Here is a 26040-nt window from a genome sequence, read left to right as displayed (position 1 = left end):
AAGGTGGCTGCTGCTGTGCACAGGTATATAAAGGCTCAGAGCCTATTATGACACGCGCAGCCAGCGTTCCATTGCCACATTCCATCTACTGCAGGCAGGATACCTGGCTGGCTGAATGTCGCTGAGAAGCTCACAGAGACCGCCATAAGCAACAGTTTAACAGAATGCCACAGACTAATCAACCAAACTTTTTGGGTTGGGTTCTCTTTTATAGTCTGCAGGCATTAAATGAAAGAAGTCAGTGTTCCAGCAGAAGGAGACAACGTTTCAGAAAAGGCATTGTAGCAAACCAAAAAAGAAATTTTAAGCGCAGCAGAGTAACCAGCGCACATACCTGTTAGCTCAGGTGAGTTTAAAAGGCTGCTGTTGATAACAAGGGCATTTGCTAAATAGATGGTGTGTGTGCAACAATATACTGAAAGGTCAATTATATTGTGCAGCTTATCTCACCACCTGTAGTTATTTAGGTGAAAGCTCCAAAATGCTTGCCTAATATGTCTGTTTATCCAAAAGGAAGTAAAAAGGGAGAGCTAGAAAGATAGCATTGCATCACATTACATGGCAATGCAATGCACAGTTGCTGAAGTTGAACCAAAATGAGCTTGTAATCTGGCTTCTGCAACTTTGAACATGAAAAATCCAATGAGGAGAAGAAAAGCAAAGCCAAAGAGTCCATCCCAAAATCCGACAAACAAGCAAAATGAACAAAAAACATTGAATTCAATTCTTTCTGATTTTAGAAACTGCATTAAAGAAGGGGTGCACCGGTCCTGGAGATACTGCAATACCAGGTCAATGCGTGGAGTGGACAGAGCAAGCTATTTTTCCATCTCCCTGTTCTAAAAATCCATTTAATATATGGTCCCCAGATAGGGGACGTATCAGATATTAAACTGATAAGAACAGATACTACACTTGATCTTAGCCAAAAGGCCGAGAAGCGATAACCAGAATTGGTTTCAAACTACGGAGCCACCCAAGGATCCTGAAAAGTCCATTTGTGGAGATGAGCTCCTGGACTCCCGTTAAGAAGACATGTTGTCAACCTCTAGATCCCTTACATGCCTGCACTTTTCGGCTTGCTGCTGCTGCAATCCACGCGTTTTAGATCTGCATAACTCCACCTCTTTAAACACAGCACCTTCACCCCCTGCTGTTCCCACTCGCCTCAACACCGTTGGAAGGGAGGAGAACCAATTAAGGCGGGGGGTGGGGTGGAACGAGCAGCTGTCTACCCTTAGCAGGAGGGCTCCTGATTACATACCTCTCCTGCTGCTGCTGCTGCTGCTGGCTGTCCAGCAGCAGACTGAAGGTGGCTGCTGCTGTGCACAGGTATATAAAGGCTCAGAGCCTATTATGACACGCGCAGCCAGCGTTCCATTGCCACATTCCATCTACTGCAGGCAGGATACCTGGCTGGCTGAATGTCGCTGAGAAGCTCACAGAGACCGCCATAAGCAACAGTTTAACAGAATGCCACAGACTAATCAACCAAACTTTTTGGGTTGGGTTCTCTTTTATAGTCTGCAGGCATTAAATGAAAGAAGTCAGTGTTCCAGCAGAAGGAGACAACGTTTCAGAAAAGGCATTGTAGCAAACCAAAAAAGAAATTTTAAGCGCAGCAGAGTAACCAGCGCACATACCTGTTAGCTCAGGTGAGTTTAAAAGGCTGCTGTTGATAACAAGGGCATTTGCTAAATAGATGGTGTGTGTGCAACAATATACTGAAAGGTCAATTATATTGTGCAGCTTATCTCACCACCTGTAGTTATTTAGGTGAAAGCTCCAAAATGCTTGCCTAATATGTCTGTTTATCCAAAAGGAAGTAAAAAGGGAGAGCTAGAAAGATAGCATTGCATCACATTACATGGCAATGCAATGCACAGTTGCTGAAGTTGAACCAAAATGAGCTTGTAATCTGGCTTCTGCAACTTTGAACATGAAAAATCCAATGAGGAGAAGAAAAGCAAAGCCAAAGAGTCCATCCCAAAATCCGACAAACAAGCAAAATGAACAAAAAACATTGAATTCAATTCTTTCTGATTTTAGAAACTGCATTAAAGAAGGGGTGCACCGGTCCTGGAGATACTGCAATACCAGGTCAATGCGTGGAGTGGACAGAGCAAGCTCTTTTTCCATCTCCCTGTTCTAAAAATCCATTTAATATATGGTCCCCAGATAGGGGACGTATCAGATATTAAACTGATAAGAACAGATACTACACTTGATCTTAGCCAAAAGGCCGAGAAGCGATAACCAGAATTGGTTTCAAACTACGGAGCCACCCAAGGATCCTGAAAAGTCCATTTGTGGAGATGAGCTCCTGGACTCCCGTTAAGAAGACATGTTGTCAACCTCTATATCCCTTACATGCCTGCACTTTTCGGCTTGCTGCTGCTGCAATCCACGCGTTTTAGATCTGCATAACTCCACCTCTTTAAACACAGCACCTTCACCCCCTGCTGTTCCCACCCGCCTCAACACCGTTGGAAGGGAGGAGAACCAATTAAGGCGGGGGGTGGGGTGGAACGAGCAGCTGTCTACCCTTAGCAGGAGGGCTCCTGATTACATACCTCTCCTGCTGCTGCTGCTGCTGGCTGTCCAGCAGCAGACTGAAGGTGGCTGCTGCTGTGCACAGGTATATAAAGGCTCAGAGCCTATTATGACACGCGCAGCCAGCGTTCCATTGCCACATTCCATCTACTGCAGGCAGGATACCTGGCTGGCTGAATGTCGCTGAGAAGCTCACAGAGACCGCCATAAGCAACAGTTTAACAGAATGCCACAGACTAATCAACCAAACTTTTTGGGTTGGGTTCTCTTTTATAGTCTGCAGGCATTAAATGAAAGAAGTCAGTGTTCCAGCAGAAGGAGACAACGTTTCAGAAAAGGCATTGTAGCAAACCAAAAAAGAAATTTTAAGCGCAGCAGAGTAACCAGCGCACATACCTGTTAGCTCAGGTGAGTTTAAAAGGCTGCTGTTGATAACAAGGGCATTTGCTAAATAGATGGTGTGTGTGCAACAATATACTGAAAGGTCAATTATATTGTGCAGCTTATCTCACCACCTGTAGTTATTTAGGTGAAAGCTCCAAAATGCTTGCCTAATATGTCTGTTTATCCAAAAGGAAGTAAAAAGGGAGAGCTAGAAAGATAGCATTGCATCACATTACATGGCAATGCAATGCACAGTTGCTGAAGTTGAACCAAAATGAGCTTGTAATCTGGCTTCTGCAACTTTGAACATGAAAAATCCAATGAGGAGAAGAAAAGCAAAGCCAAAGAGTCCATCCCAAAATCCGACAAACAAGCAAAATGAACAAAAAACATTGAATTCAATTCTTTCTGATTTTAGAAACTGCATTAAAGAAGGGGTGCACCGGTCCTGGAGATACTGCAATACCAGGTCAATGCGTGGAGTGGACAGAGCAAGCTATTTTTCCATCTCCCTGTTCTAAAAATCCATTTAATATATGGTCCCCAGATAGGGGACGTATCAGATATTAAACTGATAAGAACAGATACTACACTTGATCTTAGCCAAAAGGCCGAGAAGCGATAACCAGAATTGGTTTCAAACTACGGAGCCACCCAAGCATCCTGAAAAGTCCATTTGTGGAGATGAGCTCCTGGACTCCCGTTAAGAAGACATGTTGTCAACCTCTAGATCCCTTACATGCCTGCACTTTTCGGCTTGCTGCTGCTGCAATCCACGCGTTTTAGATCTGCATAACTCCACCTCTTTAAACACAGCACCTTCACCCCCTGCTGTTCCCACTCGCCTCAACACCGTTGGAAGGGAGGAGAACCAATTAAGGCGGGGGGTGGGGTGGAACGAGCAGCTGTCTACCCTTAGCAGGAGGGCTCCTGATTACATACCTCTCCTGCTGCTGCTGCTGCTGCTGGCTGTCCAGCAGCAGACTGAAGGTGGCTGCTGCTGTGCACAGGTATATAAAGGCTCAGAGCCTATTATGACACGCGCAGCCAGCGTTCCATTGCCACATTCCATCTACTGCAGGCAGGATACCTGGCTGGCTGAATGTCGCTGAGAAGCTCACAGAGACCGCCATAAGCAACAGTTTAACAGAATGCCACAGACTAATCAACCAAACTTTTTGGGTTGGGTTCTCTTTTATAGTCTGCAGGCATTAAATGAAAGAAGTCAGTGTTCCAGCAGAAGGAGACAACGTTTCAGAAAAGGCATTGTAGCAAACCAAAAAAGAAATTTTAAGCGCAGCAGAGTAACCAGCGCACATACCTGTTAGCTCAGGTGAGTTTAAAAGGCTGCTGTTGATAACAAGGGCATTTGCTAAATAGATGGTGTGTGTGCAACAATATACTGAAAGGTCAATTATATTGTGCAGCTTATCTCACCACCTGTAGTTATTTAGGTGAAAGCTCCAAAATGCTTGCCTAATATGTCTGTTTATCCAAAAGGAAGTAAAAAGGGAGAGCTAGAAAGATAGCATTGCATCACATTACATGGCAATGCAATGCACAGTTGCTGAAGTTGAACCAAAATGAGCTTGTAATCTGGCTTCTGCAACTTTGAACATGAAAAATCCAATGAGGAGAAGAAAAGCAAAGCCAAAGAGTCCATCCCAAAATCCGACAAACAAGCAAAATGAACAAAAAACATTGAATTCAATTCTTTCTGATTTTAGAAACTGCATTAAAGAAGGGGTGCACCGGTCCTGGAGATACTGCAATACCAGGTCAATGCGTGGAGTGGACAGAGCAAGCTCTTTTTCCATCTCCCTGTTCTAAAAATCCATTTAATATATGGTCCCCAGATAGGGGACGTATCAGATATTAAACTGATAAGAACAGATACTACACTTGATCTTAGCCAAAAGGCCGAGAAGCGATAACCAGAATTGGTTTCAAACTACGGAGCCACCCAAGGATCCTGAAAAGTCCATTTGTGGAGATGAGCTCCTGGACTCCCGTTAAGAAGACATGTTGTCAACCTCTATATCCCTTACATGCCTGCACTTTTCGGCTTGCTGCTGCTGCAATCCACGCGTTTTAGATCTGCATAACTCCACCTCTTTAAACACAGCACCTTCACCCCCTGCTGTTCCCACCCGCCTCAACACCGTTGGAAGGGAGGAGAACCAATTAAGGCGGGGGGTGGGGTGGAACGAGCAGCTGTCTACCCTTAGCAGGAGGGCTCCTGATTACATACCTCTCCTGCTGCTGCTGCTGCTGGCTGTCCAGCAGCAGACTGAAGGTGGCTGCTGCTGTGCACAGGTATATAAAGGCTCAGAGCCTATTATGACACGCGCAGCCAGCGTTCCATTGCCACATTCCATCTACTGCAGGCAGGATACCTGGCTGGCTGAATGTCGCTGAGAAGCTCACAGAGACCGCCATAAGCAACAGTTTAACAGAATGCCACAGACTAATCAACCAAACTTTTTGGGTTGGGTTCTCTTTTATAGTCTGCAGGCATTAAATGAAAGAAGTCAGTGTTCCAGCAGAAGGAGACAACGTTTCAGAAAAGGCATTGTAGCAAACCAAAAAAGAAATTTTAAGCGCAGCAGAGTAACCAGCGCACATACCTGTTAGCTCAGGTGAGTTTAAAAGGCTGCTGTTGATAACAAGGGCATTTGCTAAATAGATGGTGTGTGTGCAACAATATACTGAAAGGTCAATTATATTGTGCAGCTTATCTCACCACCTGTAGTTATTTAGGTGAAAGCTCCAAAATGCTTGCCTAATATGTCTGTTTATCCAAAAGGAAGTAAAAAGGGAGAGCTAGAAAGATAGCATTGCATCACATTACATGGCAATGCAATGCACAGTTGCTGAAGTTGAACCAAAATGAGCTTGTAATCTGGCTTCTGCAACTTTGAACATGAAAAATCCAATGAGGAGAAGAAAAGCAAAGCCAAAGAGTCCATCCCAAAATCCGACAAACAAGCAAAATGAACAAAAAACATTGAATTCAATTCTTTCTGATTTTAGAAACTGCATTAAAGAAGGGGTGCACCGGTCCTGGAGATACTGCAATACCAGGTCAATGCGTGGAGTGGACAGAGCAAGCTCTTTTTCCATCTCCCTGTTCTAAAAATCCATTTAATATATGGTCCCCAGATAGGGGACGTATCAGATATTAAACTGATAAGAACAGATACTACACTTGATCTTAGCCAAAAGGCCGAGAAGCGATAACCAGAATTGGTTTCAAACTACGGAGCCACCCAAGGATCCTGAAAAGTCCATTTGTGGAGATGAGCTCCTGGACTCCCGTTAAGAAGACATGTTGTCAACCTCTAGATCCCTTACATGCCTGCACTTTTCGGCTTGCTGCTGCTGCAATCCACGCGTTTTAGATCTGCATAACTCCACCTCTTTAAACACAGCACCTTCACCCCCTGCTGTTCCCACCCGCCTCAACACCGTTGGAAGGGAGGAGAACCAATTAAGGCGGGGGGTGGGGTGGAACGAGCAGATGTCTACCCTTAGCAGGAGGGCTCCTGATTACATACCTCTCCTGCTGCTGCTGCTGCTGGCTGTCCAGCAGCAGACTGAAGGTGGCTGCTGCTGTGCACAGGTATATAAAGGCTCAGAGCCTATTATGACACGCGCAGCCAGCGTTCCATTGCCACATTCCATCTACTGCAGGCAGGATACCTGGCTGGCTGAATGTCGCTGAGAAGCTCACAGAGACCGCCATAAGCAACAGTTTAACAGAATGCCACAGACTAATCAACCAAACTTTTTGGGTTGGGTTCTCTTTTATAGTCTGCAGGCATTAAATGAAAGAAGTCAGTGTTCCAGCAGAAGGAGACAACGTTTCAGAAAAGGCATTGTAGCAAACCAAAAAAGAAATTTTAAGCGCAGCAGAGTAACCAGCTCACATACCTGTTAGCTCAGGTGAGTTTAAAAGGCTGCTGTTGATAACAAGGGCATTTGCTAAATAGATGGTGTGTGTGCAACAATATACTGAAAGGTCAATTATATTGTGCAGCTTATCTCACCACCTGTAGTTATTTAGGTGAAAGCTCCAAAATGCTTGCCTAATATGTCTGTTTATCCAAAAGGAAGTAAAAAGGGAGAGCTAGAAAGATAGCATTGCATCACATTACATGGCAATGCAATGCACAGTTGCTGAAGTTGAACCAAAATGAGCTTGTAATCTGGCTTCTGCAACTTTGAACATGAAAAATCCAATGAGGAGAAGAAAAGCAAAGCCAAAGAGTCCATCCCAAAATCCGACAAACAAGCAAAATGAACAAAAAACATTGAATTCAATTCTTTCTGATTTTAGAAACTGCATTAAAGAAGGGGTGCACCGGTCCTGGAGATACTGCAATACCAGGTCAATGCGTGGAGTGGACAGAGCAAGCTCTTTTTCCATCTCCCTGTTCTAAAAATCCATTTAATATATGGTCCCCAGATAGGGGACGTATCAGATATTAAACTGATAAGAACAGATACTACACTTGATCTTAGCCAAAAGGCCGAGAAGCGATAACCAGAATTGGTTTCAAACTACGGAGCCACCCAAGGATCCTGAAAAGTCCATTTGTGGAGATGAGCTCCTGGACTCCCGTTAAGAAGACATGTTGTCAACCTCTAGATCCCTTACATGCCTGCACTTTTCGGCTTGCTGCTGCTGCAATCCACGCGTTTTAGATCTGCATAACTCCACCTCTTTAAACACAGCACCTTCACCCCCTGCTGTTCCCACCCGCCTCAACACCGTTGGAAGGGAGGAGAACCAATTAAGGCGGGGGGTGGGGTGGAACGAGCAGATGTCTACCCTTAGCAGGAGGGCTCCTGATTACATACCTCTCCTGCTGCTGCTGCTGCTGGCTGTCCAGCAGCAGACTGAAGGTGGCTGCTGCTGTGCACAGGTATATAAAGGCTCAGAGCCTATTATGACACGCGCAGCCAGCGTTCCATTGCCACATTCCATCTACTGCAGGCAGGATACCTGGCTGGCTGAATGTCGCTGAGAAGCTCACAGAGACCGCCATAAGCAACAGTTTAACAGAATGCCACAGACTAATCAACCAAACTTTTTGGGTTGGGTTCTCTTTTATAGTCTGCAGGCATTAAATGAAAGAAGTCAGTGTTCCAGCAGAAGGAGACAACGTTTCAGAAAAGGCATTGTAGCAAACCAAAAAAGAAATTTTAAGCGCAGCAGAGTAACCAGCGCACATACCTGTTAGCTCAGGTGAGTTTAAAAGGCTGCTGTTGATAACAAGGGCATTTGCTAAATAGATGGTGTGTGTGCAACAATATACTGAAAGGTCAATTATATTGTGCAGCTTATCTCACCACCTGTAGTTATTTAGGTGAAAGCTCCAAAATGCTTGCCTAATATGTCTGTTTATCCAAAAGGAAGTAAAAAGGGAGAGCTAGAAAGATAGCATTGCATCACATTACATGGCAATGCAATGCACAGTTGCTGAAGTTGAACCAAAATGAGCTTGTAATCTGGCTTCTGCAACTTTGAACATGAAAAATCCAATGAGGAGAAGAAAAGCAAAGCCAAAGAGTCCATCCCAAAATCCGACAAACAAGCAAAATGAACAAAAAACATTGAATTCAATTCTTTCTGATTTTAGAAACTGCATTAAAGAAGGGGTGCACCGGTCCTGGAGATACTGCAATACCAGGTCAATGCGTGGAGTGGACAGAGCAAGCTCTTTTTCCATCTCCCTGTTCTAAAAATCCATTTAATATATGGTCCCCAGATAGGGGACGTATCAGATATTAAACTGATAAGAACAGATACTACACTTGATCTTAGCCAAAAGGCCGAGAAGCGATAACCAGAATTGGTTTCAAACTACGGAGCCACCCAAGGATCCTGAAAAGTCCATTTGTGGAGATGAGCTCCTGGACTCCCGTTAAGAAGACATGTTGTCAACCTCTAGATCCCTTACATGCCTGCACTTTTCGGCTTGCTGCTGCTGCAATCCACGCGTTTTAGATCTGCATAACTCCACCTCTTTAAACACAGCACCTTCACCCCCTGCTGTTCCCACCCGCCTCAACACCGTTGGAAGGGAGGAGAACCAATTAAGGCGGGGGGTGGGGTGGAACGAGCAGCTGTCTACCCTTAGCAGGAGGGCTCCTGATTACATACCTCTCCTGCTGCTGCTGCTGCTGGCTGTCCAGCAGCAGACTGAAGGTGGCTGCTGCTGTGCACAGGTATATAAAGGCTCAGAGCCTATTATGACACGCGCAGCCAGCGTTCCATTGCCACATTCCATCTACTGCAGGCAGGATACCTGGCTGGCTGAATGTCGCTGAGAAGCTCACAGAGACCGCCATAAGCAACATTTTAACAGAATGCCACAGACTAATCAACCAAACTTTTTGGGTTGGGTTCTCTTTTATAGTCTGCAGGCATTAAATGAAAGAAGTCAGTGTTCCAGCAGAAGGAGACAACGTTTCAGAAAAGGCATTGTAGCAAACCAAAAAAGAAATTTTAAGCGCAGCAGAGTAACCAGCGCACATACCTGTTAGCTCAGGTGAGTTTAAAAGGCTGCTGTTGATAACAAGGGCATTTGCTAAATAGATGGTGTGTGTGCAACAATATACTGAAAGGTCAATTATATTGTGCAGCTTATCTCACCACCTGTAGTTATTTAGGTGAAAGCTCCAAAATGCTTGCCTAATATGTCTGTTTATCCAAAAGGAAGTAAAAAGGGAGAGCTAGAAAGATAGCATTGCATCACATTACATGGCAATGCAATGCACAGTTGCTGAAGTTGAACCAAAATGAGCTTGTAATCTGGCTTCTGCAACTTTGAACATGAAAAATCCAATGAGGAGAAGAAAAGCAAAGCCAAAGAGTCCATCCCAAAATCCGACAAACAAGCAAAATGAACAAAAAACATTGAATTCAATTCTTTCTGATTTTAGAAACTGCATTAAAGAAGGGGTGCACCGGTCCTGGAGATACTGCAATACCAGGTCAATGCGTGGAGTGGACAGAGCAAGCTCTTTTTCCATCTCCCTGTTCTAAAAATCCATTTAATATATGGTCCCCAGATAGGGGACGTATCAGATATTAAACTGATAAGAACAGATACTACACTTGATCTTAGCCAAAAGGCCGAGAAGCGATAACCAGAATTGGTTTCAAACTACGGAGCCACCCAAGGATCCTGAAAAGTCCATTTGTGGAGATGAGCTCCTGGACTCCCGTTAAGAAGACATGTTGTCAACCTCTAGATCCCTTACATGCCTGCACTTTTCGGCTTGCTGCTGCTGCAATCCACGCGTTTTAGATCTGCATAACTCCACCTCTTTAAACACAGCACCTTCACCCCCTGCTGTTCCCACCCGCCTCAACCCCGTTGGAAGGGAGGAGAACCAATTAAGGCGGGGGGTGGGGTGGAACGAGCAGCTGTCTACCCTTAGCAGGAGGGCTCCTGATTACATACCTCTCCTGCTGCTGCTGCTGCTGGCTGTCCAGCAGCAGACTGAAGGTGGCTGCTGCTGTGCACAGGTATATAAAGGCTCAGAGCCTATTATGACACGCGCAGCCAGCGTTCCATTGCCACATTCCATCTACTGCAGGCAGGATACCTGGCTGGCTGAATGTCGCTGAGAAGCTCACAGAGACCGCCATAAGCAACAGTTTAACAGAATGCCACAGACTAATCAACCAAACTTTTTGGGTTGGGTTCTCTTTTATAGTCTGCAGGCATTAAATGAAAGAAGTCAGTGTTCCAGCAGAAGGAGACAACGTTTCAGAAAAGGCATTGTAGCAAACCAAAAAAGAAATTTTAAGCGCAGCAGAGTAACCAGCGCACATACCTGTTAGCTCAGGTGAGTTTAAAAGGCTGCTGTTGATAACAAGGGCATTTGCTAAATAGATGGTGTGTGTGCAACAATATACTGAAAGGTCAATTATATTGTGCAGCTTATCTCACCACCTGTAGTTATTTAGGTGAAAGCTCCAAAATGCTTGCCTAATATGTCTGTTTATCCAAAAGGAAGTAAAAAGGGAGAGCTAGAAAGATAGCATTGCATCACATTACATGGCAATGCAATGCACAGTTGCTGAAGTTGAACCAAAATGAGCTTGTAATCTGGCTTCTGCAACTTTGAACATGAAAAATCCAATGAGGAGAAGAAAAGCAAAGCCAAAGAGTCCATCCCAAAATCCGACAAACAAGCAAAATGAACAAAAAACATTGAATTCAATTCTTTCTGATTTTAGAAACTGCATTAAAGAAGGGGTGCACCGGTCCTGGAGATACTGCAATACCAGGTCAATGCGTGGAGTGGACAGAGCAAGCTCTTTTTCCATCTCCCTGTTCTAAAAATCCATTTAATATATGGTCCCCAGATAGGGGACGTATCAGATATTAAACTGATAAGAACAGATACTACACTTGATCTTAGCCAAAAGGCCGAGAAGCGATAACCAGAATTGGTTTCAAACTACGGAGCCACCCAAGGATCCTGAAAAGTCCATTTGTGGAGATGAGCTCCTGGACTCCCGTTAAGAAGACATGTTGTCAACCTCTAGATCCCTTACATGCCTGCACTTTTCGGCTTGCTGCTGCTGCAATCCACGCGTTTTAGATCTGCATAACTCCACCTCTTTAAACACAGCACCTTCACCCCCTGCTGTTCCCACCCGCCTCAACACCGTTGGAAGGAAGGAGAACCAATTAAGGCGGGGGGTGGGGTGGAACGAGCAGATGTCTACCCTTAGCAGGAGGGCTCCTGATTACATACCTCTCCTGCTGCTGCTGCTGCTGGCTGTCCAGCAGCAGACTGAAGGTGGCTGCTGCTGTGCACAGGTATATAAAGGCTCAGAGCCTATTATGACACGCGCAGCCAGCGTTCCATTGCCACATTCCATCTACTGCAGGCAGGATACCTGGCTGGCTGAATGTCGCTGAGAAGCTCACAGAGACCGCCATAAGCAACAGTTTAACAGAATGCCACAGACTAATCAACCAAACTTTTTGGGTTGGGTTCTCTTTTATAGTCTGCAGGCATTAAATGAAAGAAGTCAGTGTTCCAGCAGAAGGAGACAACGTTTCAGAAAAGGCATTGTAGCAAACCAAAAAAGAAATTTTAAGCGCAGCAGAGTAACCAGCGCACATACCTGTTAGCTCAGGTGAGTTTAAAAGGCTGCTGTTGATAACAAGGGCATTTGCTAAATAGATGGTGTGTGTGCAACAATATACTGAAAGGTCAATTATATTGTGCAGCTTATCTCACCACCTGTAGTTATTTAGGTGAAAGCTCCAAAATGCTTGCCTAATATGTCTGTTTATCCAAAAGGAAGTAAAAAGGGAGAGCTAGAAAGATAGCATTGCATCACATTACATGGCAATGCAATGCACAGTTGCTGAAGTTGAACCAAAATGAGCTTGTAATCTGGCTTCTGCAACTTTGAACATGAAAAATCCAATGAGGAGAAGAAAAGCAAAGCCAAAGAGTCCATCCCAAAATCCGACAAACAAGCAAAATGAACAAAAAACATTGAATTCAATTCTTTCTGATTTTAGAAACTGCATTAAAGAAGGGGTGCACCGGTCCTGGAGATACTGCAATACCAGGTCAATGCGTGGAGTGGACAGAGCAAGCTCTTTTTCCATCTCCCTGTTCTAAAAATCCATTTAATATATGGTCCCCAGATAGGGGACGTATCAGATATTAAACTGATAAGAACAGATACTACACTTGATCTTAGCCAAAAGGCCGAGAAGCGATAACCAGAATTGGTTTCAAACTACGGAGCCACCCAAGGATCCTGAAAAGTCCATTTGTGGAGATGAGCTCCTGGACTCCCGTTAAGAAGACATGTTGTCAACCTCTAGATCCCTTACATGCCTGCACTTTTCGGCTTGCTGCTGCTGCAATCCACGCGTTTTAGATCTGCATAACTCCACCTCTTTAAACACAGCACCTTCACCCCCTGCTGTTCCCACCCGCCTCAACACCGTTGGAAGGGAGGAGAACCAATTAAGGCGGGGGGTGGGGTGGAACGAGCAGCTGTCTACCCTTAGCAGGAGGGCTCCTGATTACATACCTCTCCTGCTGCTGCTGCTGCTGGCTGTCCAGCAGCAGACTGAAGGTGGCTGCTGCTGTGCACAGGTATATAAAGGCTCAGAGCCTATTATGACACGCGCAGCCAGCGTTCCATTGCCACATTCCATCTACTGCAGGCAGGATACCTGGCTGGCTGAATGTCGCTGAGAAGCTCACAGAGACCGCCATAAGCAACAGTTTAACAGAATGCCACAGACTAATCAACCAAACTTTTTGGGTTGGGTTCTCTTTTATAGTCTGCAGGCATTAAATGAAAGAAGTCAGTGTTCCAGCAGAAGGAGACAACGTTTCAGAAAAGGCATTGTAGCAAACCAAAAAAGAAATTTTAAGCGCAGCAGAGTAACCAGCGCACATACCTGTTAGCTCAGGTGAGTTTAAAAGGCTGCTGTTGATAACAAGGGCATTTGCTAAATAGATGGTGTGTGTGCAACAATATACTGAAAGGTCAATTATATTGTGCAGCTTATCTCACCACCTGTAGTTATTTAGGTGAAAGCTCCAAAATGCTTGCCTAATATGTCTGTTTATCCAAAAGGAAGTAAAAAGGGAGAGCTAGAAAGATAGCATTGCATCACATTACATGGCAATGCAATGCACAGTTGCTGAAGTTGAACCAAAATGAGCTTGTAATCTGGCTTCTGCAACTTTGAACATGAAAAATCCAATGAGGAGAAGAAAAGCAAAGCCAAAGAGTCCATCCCAAAATCCGACAAACAAGCAAAATGAACAAAAAACATTGAATTCAATTCTTTCTGATTTTAGAAACTGCATTAAAGAAGGGGTGCACCGGTCCTGGAGATACTGCAATACCAGGTCAATGCGTGGAGTGGACAGAGCAAGCTCTTTTTCCATCTCCCTGTTCTAAAAATCCATTTAATATATGGTCCCCAGATAGGGGACGTATCAGATATTAAACTGATAAGAACAGATACTACACTTGATCTTAGCCAAAAGGCCGAGAAGCGATAACCAGAATTGGTTTCAAACTACGGAGCCACCCAAGGATCCTGAAAAGTCCATTTGTGGAGATGAGCTCCTGGACTCCCGTTAAGAAGACATGTTGTCAACCTCTAGATCCCTTACATGCCTGCACTTTTCGGCTTGCTGCTGCTGCAATCCACGCGTTTTAGATCTGCATAACTCCACCTCTTTAAACACAGCACCTTCACCCCCTGCTGTTCCCACCCGCCTCAACACCGTTGGAAGGGAGGAGAACCAATTAAGGCGGGGGGTGGGGTGGAACGAGCAGCTGTCTACCCTTAGCAGGAGGGCTCCTGATTACATACCTCTCCTGCTGCTGCTGCTGCTGGCTGTCCAGCAGCAGACTGAAGGTGGCTGCTGCTGTGCACAGGTATATAAAGGCTCAGAGCCTATTATGACACGCGCAGCCAGCGTTCCATTGCCACATTCCATCTACTGCAGGCAGGATACCTGGCTGGCTGAATGTCGCTGAGAAGCTCACAGAGACCGCCATAAGCAACAGTTTAACAGAATGCCACAGACTAATCAACCAAACTTTTTGGGTTGGGTTCTCTTTTATAGTCTGCAGGCATTAAATGAAAGAAGTCAGTGTTCCAGCAGAAGGAGACAACGTTTCAGAAAAGGCATTGTAGCAAACCAAAAAAGAAATTTTAAGCGCAGCAGAGTAACCAGCGCACATACCTGTTAGCTCAGGTGAGTTTAAAAGGCTGCTGTTGATAACAAGGGCATTTGCTAAATAGATGGTGTGTGTGCAACAATATACTGAAAGGTCAATTATATTGTGCAGCTTATCTCACCACCTGTAGTTATTTAGGTGAAAGCTCCAAAATGCTTGCCTAATATGTCTGTTTATCCAAAAGGAAGTAAAAAGGGAGAGCTAGAAAGATAGCATTGCATCACATTACATGGCAATGCAATGCACAGTTGCTGAAGTTGAACCAAAATGAGCTTGTAATCTGGCTTCTGCAACTTTGAACATGAAAAATCCAATGAGGAGAAGAAAAGCAAAGCCAAAGAGTCCATCCCAAAATCCGACAAACAAGCAAAATGAACAAAAAACATTGAATTCAATTCTTTCTGATTTTAGAAACTGCATTAAAGAAGGGGTGCACCGGTCCTGGAGATACTGCAATACCAGGTCAATGCGTGGAGTGGACAGAGCAAGCTCTTTTTCCATCTCCCTGTTCTAAAAATCCATTTAATATATGGTCCCCAGATAGGGGACGTATCAGATATTAAACTGATAAGAACAGATACTACACTTGATCTTAGCCAAAAGGCCGAGAAGCGATAACCAGAATTGGTTTCAAACTACGGAGCCACCCAAGGATCCTGAAAAGTCCATTTGTGGAGATGAGCTCCTGGACTCCCGTTAAGAAGACATGTTGTCAACCTCTAGATCCCTTACATGCCTGCACTTTTCGGCTTGCTGCTGCTGCAATCCACGCGTTTTAGATCTGCATAACTCCACCTCTTTAAACACAGCACCTTCACCCCCTGCTGTTCCCACCCGCCTCAACACCGTTGGAAGGGAGGAGAACCAATTAAGGCGGGGGGTGGGGTGGAACGAGCAGCTGTCTACCCTTAGCAGGAGGGCTCCTGATTACATACCTCTCCTGCTGCTGCTGCTGCTGGCTGTCCAGCAGCAGACTGAAGGTGGCTGCTGCTGTGCACAGGTATATAAAGGCTCAGAGCCTATTATGACACGCGCAGCCAGCGTTCCATTGCCACATTCCATCTACTGCAGGCAGGATACCTGGCTGGCTGAATGTCGCTGAGAAGCTCACAGAGACCGCCATAAGCAACAGTTTAACAGAATGCCACAGACTAATCAACCAAACTTTTTGGGTTGGGTTCTCTTTTATAGTCTGCAGGCATTAAATGAAAGAAGTCAGTGTTCCAGCAGAAGGAGACAACGTTTCAGAAAAGGCATTGTAGCAAACCAAAAAAGAAATTTTAAGCGCAGCAGAGTAACCAGCGCACATACCTGTTAGCTCAGGTGAGTTTAAAAGGCTGCTGTTGATAACAAGGGCATTTGCTAAATAGATGGTGTGTGTGCAACAATATACTGAAAGGTCAATTATATTGTGCAGCTTATCTCACCACCTGTAGTTATTTAGGTGAAAGCTCCAAAATGCTTGCCTAATATGTCTGTTTATCCAAAAGGAAGTAAAAAGGGAGAGCTAGAAAGATAGCATTGCATCACATTACATGGCAATGCAATGCACAGTTGCTGAAGTTGAACCAAAATGAGCTTGTAATCTGGCTTCTGCAACTTTGAACATGAAAAATCCAATGAGGAGAAGAAAAGCAAAGCCAAAGAGTCCATCCCAAAATCCGACAAACAAGCAAAATGAACAAAAAACATTGAATTCAATTCTTTCTGATTTTAGAAACTGCATTAAAGAAGGGGTGCACCGGTCCTGGAGATACTGCAATACCAGGTCAATGCGTGGAGTGGACAGAGCAAGCTCTTTTTCCATCTCCCTGTTCTAAAAATCCATTTAATATATGGTCCCCAGATAGGGGACGTATCAGATATTAAACTGATAAGAACAGATTTTTTTAATTGAATGCGTCAGAAGACGCGACATAAATTAAATTCCATTTGCATGGATAACCAAAAAAATGTCGCCTACGCCTTCATCATCCGAATTCAACTTTTTGTTTTTTTTAAGAAAATTTAATGATAATTAATAAATAAAACATAACATAACATATCCTTACATCAACAACAAAAAACTTCCAACAAAAACATCAACTCAACATTTTTCTTCTTCCACGTTTCTTCTTCCTCCATGACATGTCCAACAATTTCCAGTCAAAACCTTGCAGCAAAATCTTTTCATCTTCTTCAGCTTCAGCACTGGTATCAACACAATCCTGCATTACTTTCTCTTTTCCCTTATCATCCACCTTCCTTTTTTCCTTAACGTCTTTACTTCTAGGTACTCTCTCCAGTCTGCAAAACATAGAGTCCCCAACTCCTGAGAACTCCTGCTTCTCTCCCACAAACTCCTTCTTATTTTCAACTACTTGTATATCTTTGTCTTCTTTCTCTTTACAATCTTCAAACGATTCTTCAAATATCTTTTTCCCTTTCTCCTCTTTTTTCCCACCTTCCTCATAACAAAATCCAGGTTTCCCATTATCAATTCTTCTTTTACCATTTTCCACATAACTGAATCCACATTTACCATTTATAACAATCCTTCCTAAACTTAGTTCATTTTGTCCATTTTCCCAAACTAGGAAACTTCTCTTCCCATTCCAGACTCCCACTTTATTTAAGTAGTCCTTCTGGAATTTTACCAAAATACTCCATGGCTTCAAAAACTCCATCACTTCCTCCATCTCTACAAAGGGGTCATCCATACAGATAACCACCTTTTTCGGCCTTCCAGCAAAAAGAGCATTAACTCCAATTTCTTTTCCTTCCCAATTCTTGAGAAGACAAATACACTTTTCTTCAGACTTCAGTGTTACGTCAAATACCTTTTTAAACTTGATTTCTTGCATACAAAAAATGTCCTCTTCAATGATCGTCCCATACTTGAACAGAATATCCAAGATCTGATTCTCCTCCAACGAAAAATCCTCTAACTCCGTCTTCACATAGAACCGTAAACAGTTCCTCTTCCTCGTCAACTCCATCTTCTTCCTCCAAAAGAACTGCCCCCCACAGCTATGTGTGGTGACACGATGATCGCCTCTCGTTGCCCAGGGACTAATCCGACTCCCCAATAGCAGCAGGAGGGTGAAGCCCTGCCGTTAGACAAAGCGATCCCCCCAGGCCAAGGAGCCGGGTACCCTGGGCACCTCCTAGCCAAGGCCAAGGCAGCAACTGGTAGATCACTGCACCTGATCTTAGCCAAAAGGCCGAGAAGCGATAACCAGAATTGGTTTCAAACTACGGAGCCACCCAAGGATCCTGAAAAGTCCATTTGTGGAGATGAGCTCCTGGACTCCCGTTAAGAAGACATGTTGTCAACCTCTAGATCCCTTACATGCCTGCACTTTTCGGCTTGCTGCTGCTGCAATCCACGCGTTTTAGATCTGCATAACTCCACCTCTTTAAACACAGCACCTTCACCCCCTGCTGTTCCCACCCGCCTCAACACCGTAGGAAGGGAGGAGAACCAATTAAGGCAGGGGGTGGGGTGGAACGAGCAGCTGTCTACCCTTAGCAGGAGGGCTCCTGATTACATACCTCTCCTGCTGCTGCTGCTGGCTGTCCAGCAGCAGACTGAAGGTGGCTGCTGCTGTGCACAGGTATATAAAGGCTCAGAGCCTATTATGACACGCGCAGCCAGCGTTCCATTGCCACATTCCATCTACTGCAGGCAGGATACCTGGCTGGCTGAATGTCGCTGAGAAGCTCACAGAGACCGCCATAAGCAACAGTTTAACAGAATGCCACAGACTAATCAACCAAACTTTTTGGGTTGGGTTCTCTTTTATAGTCTGCAGGCATTAAATGAAAGAAGTCAGTGTTCCAGCAGAAGGAGACAACGTTTCAGAAAAGGCATTGTAGCAAACCAAAAAAGAAATTTTAAGCGCAGCAGAGTAACCAGCGCACATACCTGTTAGCTCAGGTGAGTTTAAAAGGCTGCTGTTGATAACAAGGGCATTTGCTAAATAGATGGTGTGTGTGCAACAATATACTGAAAGGTCAATTATATTGTGCAGCTTATCTCACCACCTGTAGTTATTTAGGTGAAAGCTCCAAAATGCTTGCCTAATATGTCTGTTTATCCAAAAGGAAGTAAAAAGGGAGAGCTAGAAAGATAGCATTGCATCACATTACATGGCAATGCAATGCACAGTTGCTGAAGTTGAACCAAAATGAGCTTGTAATCTGGCTTCTGCAACTTTGAACATGAAAAATCCAATGAGGAGAAGAAAAGCAAAGCCAAAGAGTCCATCCCAAAATCCGACAAACAAGCAAAATGAACAAAAAACATTGAATTCAATTCTTTCTGATTTTAGAAACTGCATTAAAGAAGGGGTGCACCGGTCCTGGAGATACTGCAATACCAGGTCAATGCGTGGAGTGGACAGAGCAAGCTCTTTTTCCATCTCCCTGTTCTAAAAATCCATTTAATATATGGTCCCCAGATAGGGGACGTATCAGATATTAAACTGATAAGAACAGATACTACACTTGATCTTAGCCAAAAGGCCGAGAAGCGATAACCAGAATTGGTTTCAAACTACGGAGCCACCCAAGGATCCTGAAAAGTCCATTTGTGGAGATGAGCTCCTGGACTCCCGTTAAGAAGACATGTTGTCAACCTCTAGATCCCTTACATGCCTGCACTTTTCGGCTTGCTGCTGCTGCAATCCACGCGTTTTAGATCTGCATAACTCCACCTCTTTAAACACAGCACCTTCACCCCCTGCTGTTCCCACCCGCCTCAACACCGTTGGAAGGGAGGAGAACCAATTAAGGCGGGGGGTGGGGTGGAACGAGCAGCTGTCTACCCTTAGCAGGAGGGCTCCTGATTACATACCTCTCCTGCTGCTGCTGCTGCTGGCTGTCCAGCAGCAGACTGAAGGTGGCTGCTGCTGTGCACAGGTATATAAAGGCTCAGAGCCTATTATGACACGCGCAGCCAGCGTTCCATTGCCACATTCCATCTACTGCAGGCAGGATACCTGGCTGGCTGAATGTCGCTGAGAAGCTCACAGAGACCGCCATAAGCAACAGTTTAACAGAATGCCACAGACTAATCAACCAAACTTTTTGGGTTGGGTTCTCTTTTATAGTCTGCAGGCATTAAATGAAAGAAGTCAGTGTTCCAGCAGAAGGAGACAACGTTTCAGAAAAGGCATTGTAGCAAACCAAAAAAGAAATTTTAAGCGCAGCAGAGTAACCAGCGCACATACCTGTTAGCTCAGGTGAGTTTAAAAGGCTGCTGTTGATAACAAGGGCATTTGCTAAATAGATGGTGTGTGTGCAACAATATACTGAAAGGTCAATTATATTGTGCAGCTTATCTCACCACCTGTAGTTATTTAGGTGAAAGCTCCAAAATGCTTGCCTAATATGTCTGTTTATCGAAAAGGAAGTAAAAAGGGAGAGCTAGAAAGATAGCATTGCATCACATTACATGGCAATGCAATGCACAGTTGCTGAAGTTGAACCAAAATGAGCTTGTAATCTGGCTTCTGCAACTTTGAACATGAAAAATCCAATGAGGAGAAGAAAAGCAAAGCCAAAGAGTCCATCCCAAAATCCGACAAACAAGCAAAATGAACAAAAAACATTGAATTCAATTCTTTCTGATTTTAGAAACTGCATTAAAGAAGGGGTGCACCGGTCCTGGAGATACTGCAATACCAGGTCAATGCGTGGAGTGGACAGAGCAAGCTCTTTTTCCATCTCCCTGTTCTAAAAATCCATTTAATATATGGTCCCCAGATAGGGGACGTATCAGATATTAAACTGATAAGAACAGATACTACACTTGATCTTAGCCAAAAGGCCGAGAAGCGATAACCAGAATTGGTTTCAAACTACGGAGCCACCCAAGGATCCTGAAAAGTCCATTTGTGGAGATGAGCTCCTGGACTCCCGTTAAGAAGACATGTTGTCAACCTCTAGATCCCTTACATGCCTGCACTTTTCGGCTTGCTGCTGCTGCAATCCACGCGTTTTAGATCTGCATAACTCCACCTCTTTAAACACAGCACCTTCACCCCCTGCTGTTCCCACCCGCCTCAACACCGTTGGAAGGGAGGAGAACCAATTAAGGCGGGGGGTGGGGTGGAACGAGCAGCTGTCTACCCTTAGCAGGAGGGCTCCTGATTACATACCTCTCCTGCTGCTGCTGCTGCTGGCTGTCCAGCAGCAGACTGAAGGTGGCTGCTGCTGTGCACAGGTATATAAAGGCTCAGAGCCTATTATGACACGCGCAGCCAGCGTTCCATTGCCACATTCCATCTACTGCAGGCAGGATGCCTGGCTGGCTGAATGTCGCTGAGAAGCTCACAGAGACCGCCATAAGCAACAGTTTAACAGAATGCCACAGACTAATCAACCAAACTTTTTGGGTTGGGTTCTCTTTTATAGTCTGCAGGCATTAAATGAAAGAAGTCAGTGTTCCAGCAGAAGGAGACAACGTTTCAGAAAAGGCATTGTAGCAAACCAAAAAAGAAATTTTAAGCGCAGCAGAGTAACCAGCGCACATACCTGTTAGCTCAGGTGAGTTTAAAAGGCTGCTGTTGATAACAAGGGCATTTGCTAAATAGATGGTGTGTGTGCAACAATATACTGAAAGGTCAATTATATTGTGCAGCTTATCTCACCACCTGTAGTTATTTAGGTGAAAGCTCCAAAATGCTTGCCTAATATGTCTGTTTATCCAAAAGGAAGTAAAAAGGGAGAGCTAGAAAGATAGCATTGCATCACATTACATGGCAATGCAATGCACAGTTGCTGAAGTTGAACCAAAATGAGCTTGTAATCTGGCTTCTGCAACTTTGAACATGAAAAATCCAATGAGGAGAAGAAAAGCAAAGCCAAAGAGTCCATCCCAAAATCCGACAAACAAGCAAAATGAACAAAAAACATTGAATTCAATTCTTTCTGATTTTAGAAACTGCATTAAAGAAGGGGTGCACCGGTCCTGGAGATACTGCAATACCAGGTCAATGCGTGGAGTGGACAGAGCAAGCTCTTTTTCCATCTCCCTGTTCTAAAAATCCATTTAATATATGGTCCCCAGATAGGGGACGTATCAGATATTAAACTGATAAGAACAGATACTACACTTGATCTTAGCCAAAAGGCCGAGAAGCGATAACCAGAATTGGTTTCAAACTACGGAGCCACCCAAGGATCCTGAAAAGTCCATTTGTGGAGATGAGCTCCTGGACTCCCGTTAAGAAGACATGTTGTCAACCTCTAGATCCCTTACATGCCTGCACTTTTCGGCTTGCTGCTGCTGCAATCCACGCGTTTTAGATCTGCATAACTCCACCTCTTTAAACACAGCACCTTCACCCCCTGCTGTTCCCACCCGCCTCAACACCGTTGGAAGGGAGGAGAACCAATTAAGGCGGGGGGTGGGGTGGAACGAGCAGCTGTCTACCCTTAGCAGGAGGGCTCCTGATTACATACCTCTCCTGCTGCTGCTGCTGCTGGCTGTCCAGCAGCAGACTGAAGGTGGCTGCTGCTGTGCACAGGTATATAAAGGCTCAGAGCCTATTATGACACGCGCAGCCAGCGTTCCATTGCCACATTCCATCTACTGCAGGCAGGATACCTGGCTGGCTGAATGTCGCTGAGAAGCTCACAGAGACCGCCATAAGCAACAGTTTAACAGAATGCCACAGACTAATCAACCAAACTTTTTGGGTTGGGTTCTCTTTTTTAGTCTGCAGGCATTAAATGAAAGAAGTCAGTGTTCCAGCAGAAGGAGACAACGTTTCAGAAAAGGCATTGTAGCAAACCAAAAAAGAAATTTTAAGCGCAGCAGAGTAACCAGCGCACATACCTGTTAGCTCAGGTGAGTTTAAAAGGCTGCTGTTGATAACAAGGGCATTTGCTAAATAGATGGTGTGTGTGCAACAATATACTGAAAGGTCAATTATATTGTGCAGCTTATCTCACCACCTGTAGTTATTTAGGTGAAAGCTCCAAAATGCTTGCCTAATATGTCTGTTTATCCAAAAGGAAGTAAAAAGGGAGAGCTAGAAAGATAGCATTGCATCACATTACATGGCAATGCAATGCACAGTTGCTGAAGTTGAACCAAAATGAGCTTGTAATCTGGCTTCTGCAACTTTGAACATGAAAAATCCAATGAGGAGAAGAAAAGCAAAGCCAAAGAGTCCATCCCAAAATCCGACAAACAAGCAAAATGAACAAAAAACATTGAATTCAATTCTTTCTGATTTTAGAAACTGCATTAAAGAAGGGGTGCACCGGTCCTGGAGATACTGCAATACCAGGTCAATGCGTGGAGTGGACAGAGCAAGCTCTTTTTCCATCTCCCTGTTCTAAAAATCCATTTAATATATGGTCCCCAGATAGGGGACGTATCAGATATTAAACTGATAAGAACAGATACTACACTTGATCTTAGCCAAAAGGCCGAGAAGCGATAACCAGAATTGGTTTCAAACTACGGAGCCACCCAAGGATCCTGAAAAGTCCATTTGTGGAGATGAGCTCCTGGACTCCCGTTAAGAAGACATGTTGTCAACCTCTAGATCCCTTACATGCCTGCACTTTTCGGCTTGCTGCTGCTGCAATCCACGCGTTTTAGATCTGCATAACTCCACCTCTTTAAACACAGCACCTTCACCCCCTGCTGTTCCCACCCGCCTCAACACCGTTGGAAGGGAGGAGAACCAATTAAGGCGGGGGGTGGGGTGGAACGAGCAGCTGTCTACCCTTAGCAGGAGGGCTCCTGATTACATACCTCTCCTGCTGCTGCTGCTGCTGGCTGTCCAGCAGCAGACTGAAGGTGGCTGCTGCTGTGCACAGGTATATAAAGGCTCAGAGCCTATTATGACACGCGCAGCCAGCGTTCCATTGCCACATTCCATCTACTGCAGGCAGGATACCTGGCTGGCTGAATGTCGCTGAGAAGCTCACAGAGACCGCCATAAGCAACAGTTTAACAGAATGCTACAGACTAATCAACCAAACTTTTTGGGTTGGGTTCTCTTTTATAGTCTGCAGGCATTAAATGAAAGAAGTCAGTGTTCCAGCAGAAGGAGACAACGTTTCAGAAAAGGCATTGTAGCAAACCAAAAAAGAAATTTTAAGCGCAGCAGAGTAACCAGCGCACATACCTGTTAGCTCAGGTGAGTTTAAAAGGCTGCTGTTGATAACAAGGGCATTTGCTAAATAGATGATGTGTGTGCAACAATATACTGAAAGGTCAATTATATTGTGCAGCTTATCTCACCACCTGTAGTTATTTAGGTGAAAGCTCCAAAATGCTTGCCTAATATGTCTGTTTATCCAAAAGGAAGTAAAAAGGGAGAGCTAGAAAGATAGCATTGCATCACATTACATGGCAATGCAATGCACAGTTGATGAAGTTGAACCAAAATGAGCTTGTAATCTGGCTTCTGCAACTTTGAACATGAAAAATCCAATGAGGAGAAGAAAAGCAAAGCCAAAGAGTCCATCCCAAAATCCGACAAACAAGCAAAATGAACAAAAAACATTGAATTCAATTCTTTCTGATTTTAGAAACTGCATTAAAGAAGGGGTGCACCGGTCCTGGAGATACTGCAATACCAGGTCAATGCGTGGAGTGGACAGAGCAAGCTCTTTTTCCATCTCCCTGTTCTAAAAATCCATTTAATATATGGTCCCCAGATAGGGGACGTATCAGATATTAAACTGATAAGAACAGATACTACACTTGATCTTAGCCAAAAGGCCGAGAAGCGATAACCAGAATTGGTTTCAAACTACGGAGCCACCCAAGGATCCTGAAAAGTCCATTTGTGGAGATGAGCTCCTGGACTCCCGTTAAGAAGACATGTTGTCAACCTCTAGATCCCTTACATGCCTGCACTTTTCGGCTTGCTGCTGCTGCAATCCACGCGTTTTAGATCTGCATAACTCCACCTCTTTAAACACAGCACCTTCACCCCCTGCTGTTCCCACCCGCCTCAACACCGTTGGAAGGGAGGAGAACCAATTAAGGTGGGGGGTGGGGTGGAACGAGCAGCTGTCTACCCTTAGCAGGAGGGCTCCTGATTACATACCTCTCCTGCTGCTGCTGCTGCTGGCTGTCCAGCAGCAGACTGAAGGTGGCTGCTGCTGTGCACAGGTATATAAAGGCTCAGAGCCTATTATGACACGCGCAGCCAGCGTTCCATTGCCACATTCCATCTACTGCAGGCAGGATACCTGGCTGGCTGAATGTCGCTGAGAAGCTCACAGAGACCGCCATAAGCAACAGTTTAACAGAATGCCACAGACTAATCAACCAAACTTTTTGGGTTGGGTTCTCTTTTATAGTCTGCAGGCATTAAATGAAAGAAGTCAGTGTTCCAGCAGAAGGAGACAACGTTTCAGAAAAGGCATTGTAGCAAACCAAAAAAGAAATTTTAAGCGCAGCAGAGTAACCAGCGCACATACCTGTTAGCTCAGGTGAGTTTAAAAGGCTGCTGTTGATAACAAGGGCATTTGCTAAATAGATGGTGTGTGTGCAACAATATACTGAAAGGTCAATTATATTGTGCAGCTTATCTCACCACCTGTAGTTATTTAGGTGAAAGCTCCAAAATGCTTGCCTAATATGTCTGTTTATCCAAAAGGAAGTAAAAAGGGAGAGCTAGAAAGATAGCATTGCATCACATTACATGGCAATGCAATGCACAGTTGCTGAAGTTGAACCAAAATGAGCTTGTAATCTGGCTTCTGCAACTTTGAACATGAAAAATCCAATGAGGAGAAGAAAAGCAAAGCCAAAGAGTCCATCCCAAAATCCGACAAACAAGCAAAATGAACAAAAAACATTGAATTCAATTCTTTCTGATTTTAGAAACTGCATTAAAGAAGGGGTGCACCGGTCCTGGAGATACTGCAATACCAGGTCAATGCGTGGAGTGGACAGAGCAAGCTCTTTTTCCATCTCCCTGTTCTAAAAATCCATTTAATATATGGTCCCCAGATAGGGGACGTATCAGATATTAAACTGATAAGAACAGATACTACACTTGATCTTAGCCAAAAGGCCGAGAAGCGATAACCAGAATTGGTTTCAAACTACGGAGCCACCCAAGGATCCTGAAAAGTCCATTTGTGGAGATGAGCTCCTGGACTCCCGTTAAGAAGACATGTTGTCAACCTCTAGATCCCTTACATGCCTGCACTTTTCGGCTTGCTGCTGCTGCAATCCACGCGTTTTAGATCTGCATAACTCCACCTCTTTAAACACAGCACCTTCACCCCCTGCTGTTCCCACCCGCCTCAACACCGTTGGAAGGGAGGAGAACCAATTAAGGTGGGGGGTGGGGTGGAACGAGCAGCTGTCTACC

The 26040-nt window shown here is 44.6% G+C and overlaps 19 non-coding genes across 19 annotated transcripts; all 19 read right to left on the bottom strand.

Moving 5' to 3' along the window:
* Positions 1 to 754: 754 nt before the first annotated feature.
* On the bottom strand, positions 755 to 945 carry LOC141202349 (U2 spliceosomal RNA). Its single transcript, XR_012273624.1, has one exon. It is a non-coding gene; the product is annotated as a U2 spliceosomal RNA (small nuclear RNA).
* A 1118-nt stretch (positions 946 to 2063) lies between these two features.
* On the bottom strand, positions 2064 to 2254 carry LOC141201727 (U2 spliceosomal RNA). Its single transcript, XR_012273024.1, has one exon. It is a non-coding gene; the product is annotated as a U2 spliceosomal RNA (small nuclear RNA).
* A 1115-nt stretch (positions 2255 to 3369) lies between these two features.
* Positions 3370 to 3560, bottom strand: LOC141202348 (U2 spliceosomal RNA). The gene has a single exon (XR_012273623.1). It is a non-coding gene; the product is annotated as a U2 spliceosomal RNA (small nuclear RNA).
* Positions 3561 to 4678: 1118 nt separating this feature from the next.
* LOC141201715 (U2 spliceosomal RNA) lies at positions 4679 to 4869 on the bottom strand. Its single transcript, XR_012273012.1, has one exon. It is a non-coding gene; the product is annotated as a U2 spliceosomal RNA (small nuclear RNA).
* A 1115-nt stretch (positions 4870 to 5984) lies between these two features.
* Positions 5985 to 6175, bottom strand: LOC141201704 (U2 spliceosomal RNA). The gene has a single exon (XR_012273001.1). It is a non-coding gene; the product is annotated as a U2 spliceosomal RNA (small nuclear RNA).
* Positions 6176 to 7290: 1115 nt separating this feature from the next.
* On the bottom strand, positions 7291 to 7481 carry LOC141201693 (U2 spliceosomal RNA). Its single transcript, XR_012272990.1, has one exon. It is a non-coding gene; the product is annotated as a U2 spliceosomal RNA (small nuclear RNA).
* A 1115-nt stretch (positions 7482 to 8596) lies between these two features.
* On the bottom strand, positions 8597 to 8787 carry LOC141201682 (U2 spliceosomal RNA). Its single transcript, XR_012272979.1, has one exon. It is a non-coding gene; the product is annotated as a U2 spliceosomal RNA (small nuclear RNA).
* Positions 8788 to 9902: 1115 nt separating this feature from the next.
* Positions 9903 to 10093, bottom strand: LOC141201671 (U2 spliceosomal RNA). Its single transcript, XR_012272968.1, has one exon. It is a non-coding gene; the product is annotated as a U2 spliceosomal RNA (small nuclear RNA).
* Positions 10094 to 11208: 1115 nt separating this feature from the next.
* LOC141203146 (U2 spliceosomal RNA) lies at positions 11209 to 11399 on the bottom strand. The gene has a single exon (XR_012274285.1). It is a non-coding gene; the product is annotated as a U2 spliceosomal RNA (small nuclear RNA).
* A 1115-nt stretch (positions 11400 to 12514) lies between these two features.
* Positions 12515 to 12705, bottom strand: LOC141203135 (U2 spliceosomal RNA). The gene has a single exon (XR_012274274.1). It is a non-coding gene; the product is annotated as a U2 spliceosomal RNA (small nuclear RNA).
* Positions 12706 to 13820: 1115 nt separating this feature from the next.
* LOC141203124 (U2 spliceosomal RNA) lies at positions 13821 to 14011 on the bottom strand. The gene has a single exon (XR_012274263.1). It is a non-coding gene; the product is annotated as a U2 spliceosomal RNA (small nuclear RNA).
* Positions 14012 to 15126: 1115 nt separating this feature from the next.
* Positions 15127 to 15317, bottom strand: LOC141203113 (U2 spliceosomal RNA). Its single transcript, XR_012274252.1, has one exon. It is a non-coding gene; the product is annotated as a U2 spliceosomal RNA (small nuclear RNA).
* A 1115-nt stretch (positions 15318 to 16432) lies between these two features.
* Positions 16433 to 16619, bottom strand: LOC141202501 (U2 spliceosomal RNA). Its single transcript, XR_012273773.1, has one exon. It is a non-coding gene; the product is annotated as a U2 spliceosomal RNA (small nuclear RNA).
* Positions 16620 to 19028: 2409 nt separating this feature from the next.
* On the bottom strand, positions 19029 to 19219 carry LOC141203102 (U2 spliceosomal RNA). The gene has a single exon (XR_012274241.1). It is a non-coding gene; the product is annotated as a U2 spliceosomal RNA (small nuclear RNA).
* Positions 19220 to 20334: 1115 nt separating this feature from the next.
* On the bottom strand, positions 20335 to 20525 carry LOC141203089 (U2 spliceosomal RNA). Its single transcript, XR_012274229.1, has one exon. It is a non-coding gene; the product is annotated as a U2 spliceosomal RNA (small nuclear RNA).
* Positions 20526 to 21640: 1115 nt separating this feature from the next.
* LOC141203078 (U2 spliceosomal RNA) lies at positions 21641 to 21831 on the bottom strand. The gene has a single exon (XR_012274218.1). It is a non-coding gene; the product is annotated as a U2 spliceosomal RNA (small nuclear RNA).
* A 1115-nt stretch (positions 21832 to 22946) lies between these two features.
* On the bottom strand, positions 22947 to 23137 carry LOC141203066 (U2 spliceosomal RNA). The gene has a single exon (XR_012274207.1). It is a non-coding gene; the product is annotated as a U2 spliceosomal RNA (small nuclear RNA).
* A 1115-nt stretch (positions 23138 to 24252) lies between these two features.
* On the bottom strand, positions 24253 to 24443 carry LOC141203054 (U2 spliceosomal RNA). The gene has a single exon (XR_012274196.1). It is a non-coding gene; the product is annotated as a U2 spliceosomal RNA (small nuclear RNA).
* A 1115-nt stretch (positions 24444 to 25558) lies between these two features.
* LOC141203042 (U2 spliceosomal RNA) lies at positions 25559 to 25749 on the bottom strand. Its single transcript, XR_012274185.1, has one exon. It is a non-coding gene; the product is annotated as a U2 spliceosomal RNA (small nuclear RNA).
* Positions 25750 to 26040: the final 291 nt, after the last annotated feature.

This window comes from Phyllobates terribilis, unplaced genomic scaffold (assembly GCF_046119375.1).
Source record: "Phyllobates terribilis strain yellow unplaced genomic scaffold, ASM4611937v1 Scaffold_123__1_contigs__length_5148117, whole genome shotgun sequence".
Taxonomy (NCBI): Eukaryota; Metazoa; Chordata; class Amphibia; order Anura; family Dendrobatidae; genus Phyllobates; species Phyllobates terribilis.
Note: the sequence above shows the minus strand (reverse complement) of the source record. Positions and strands in the feature narration are given on the sequence as shown.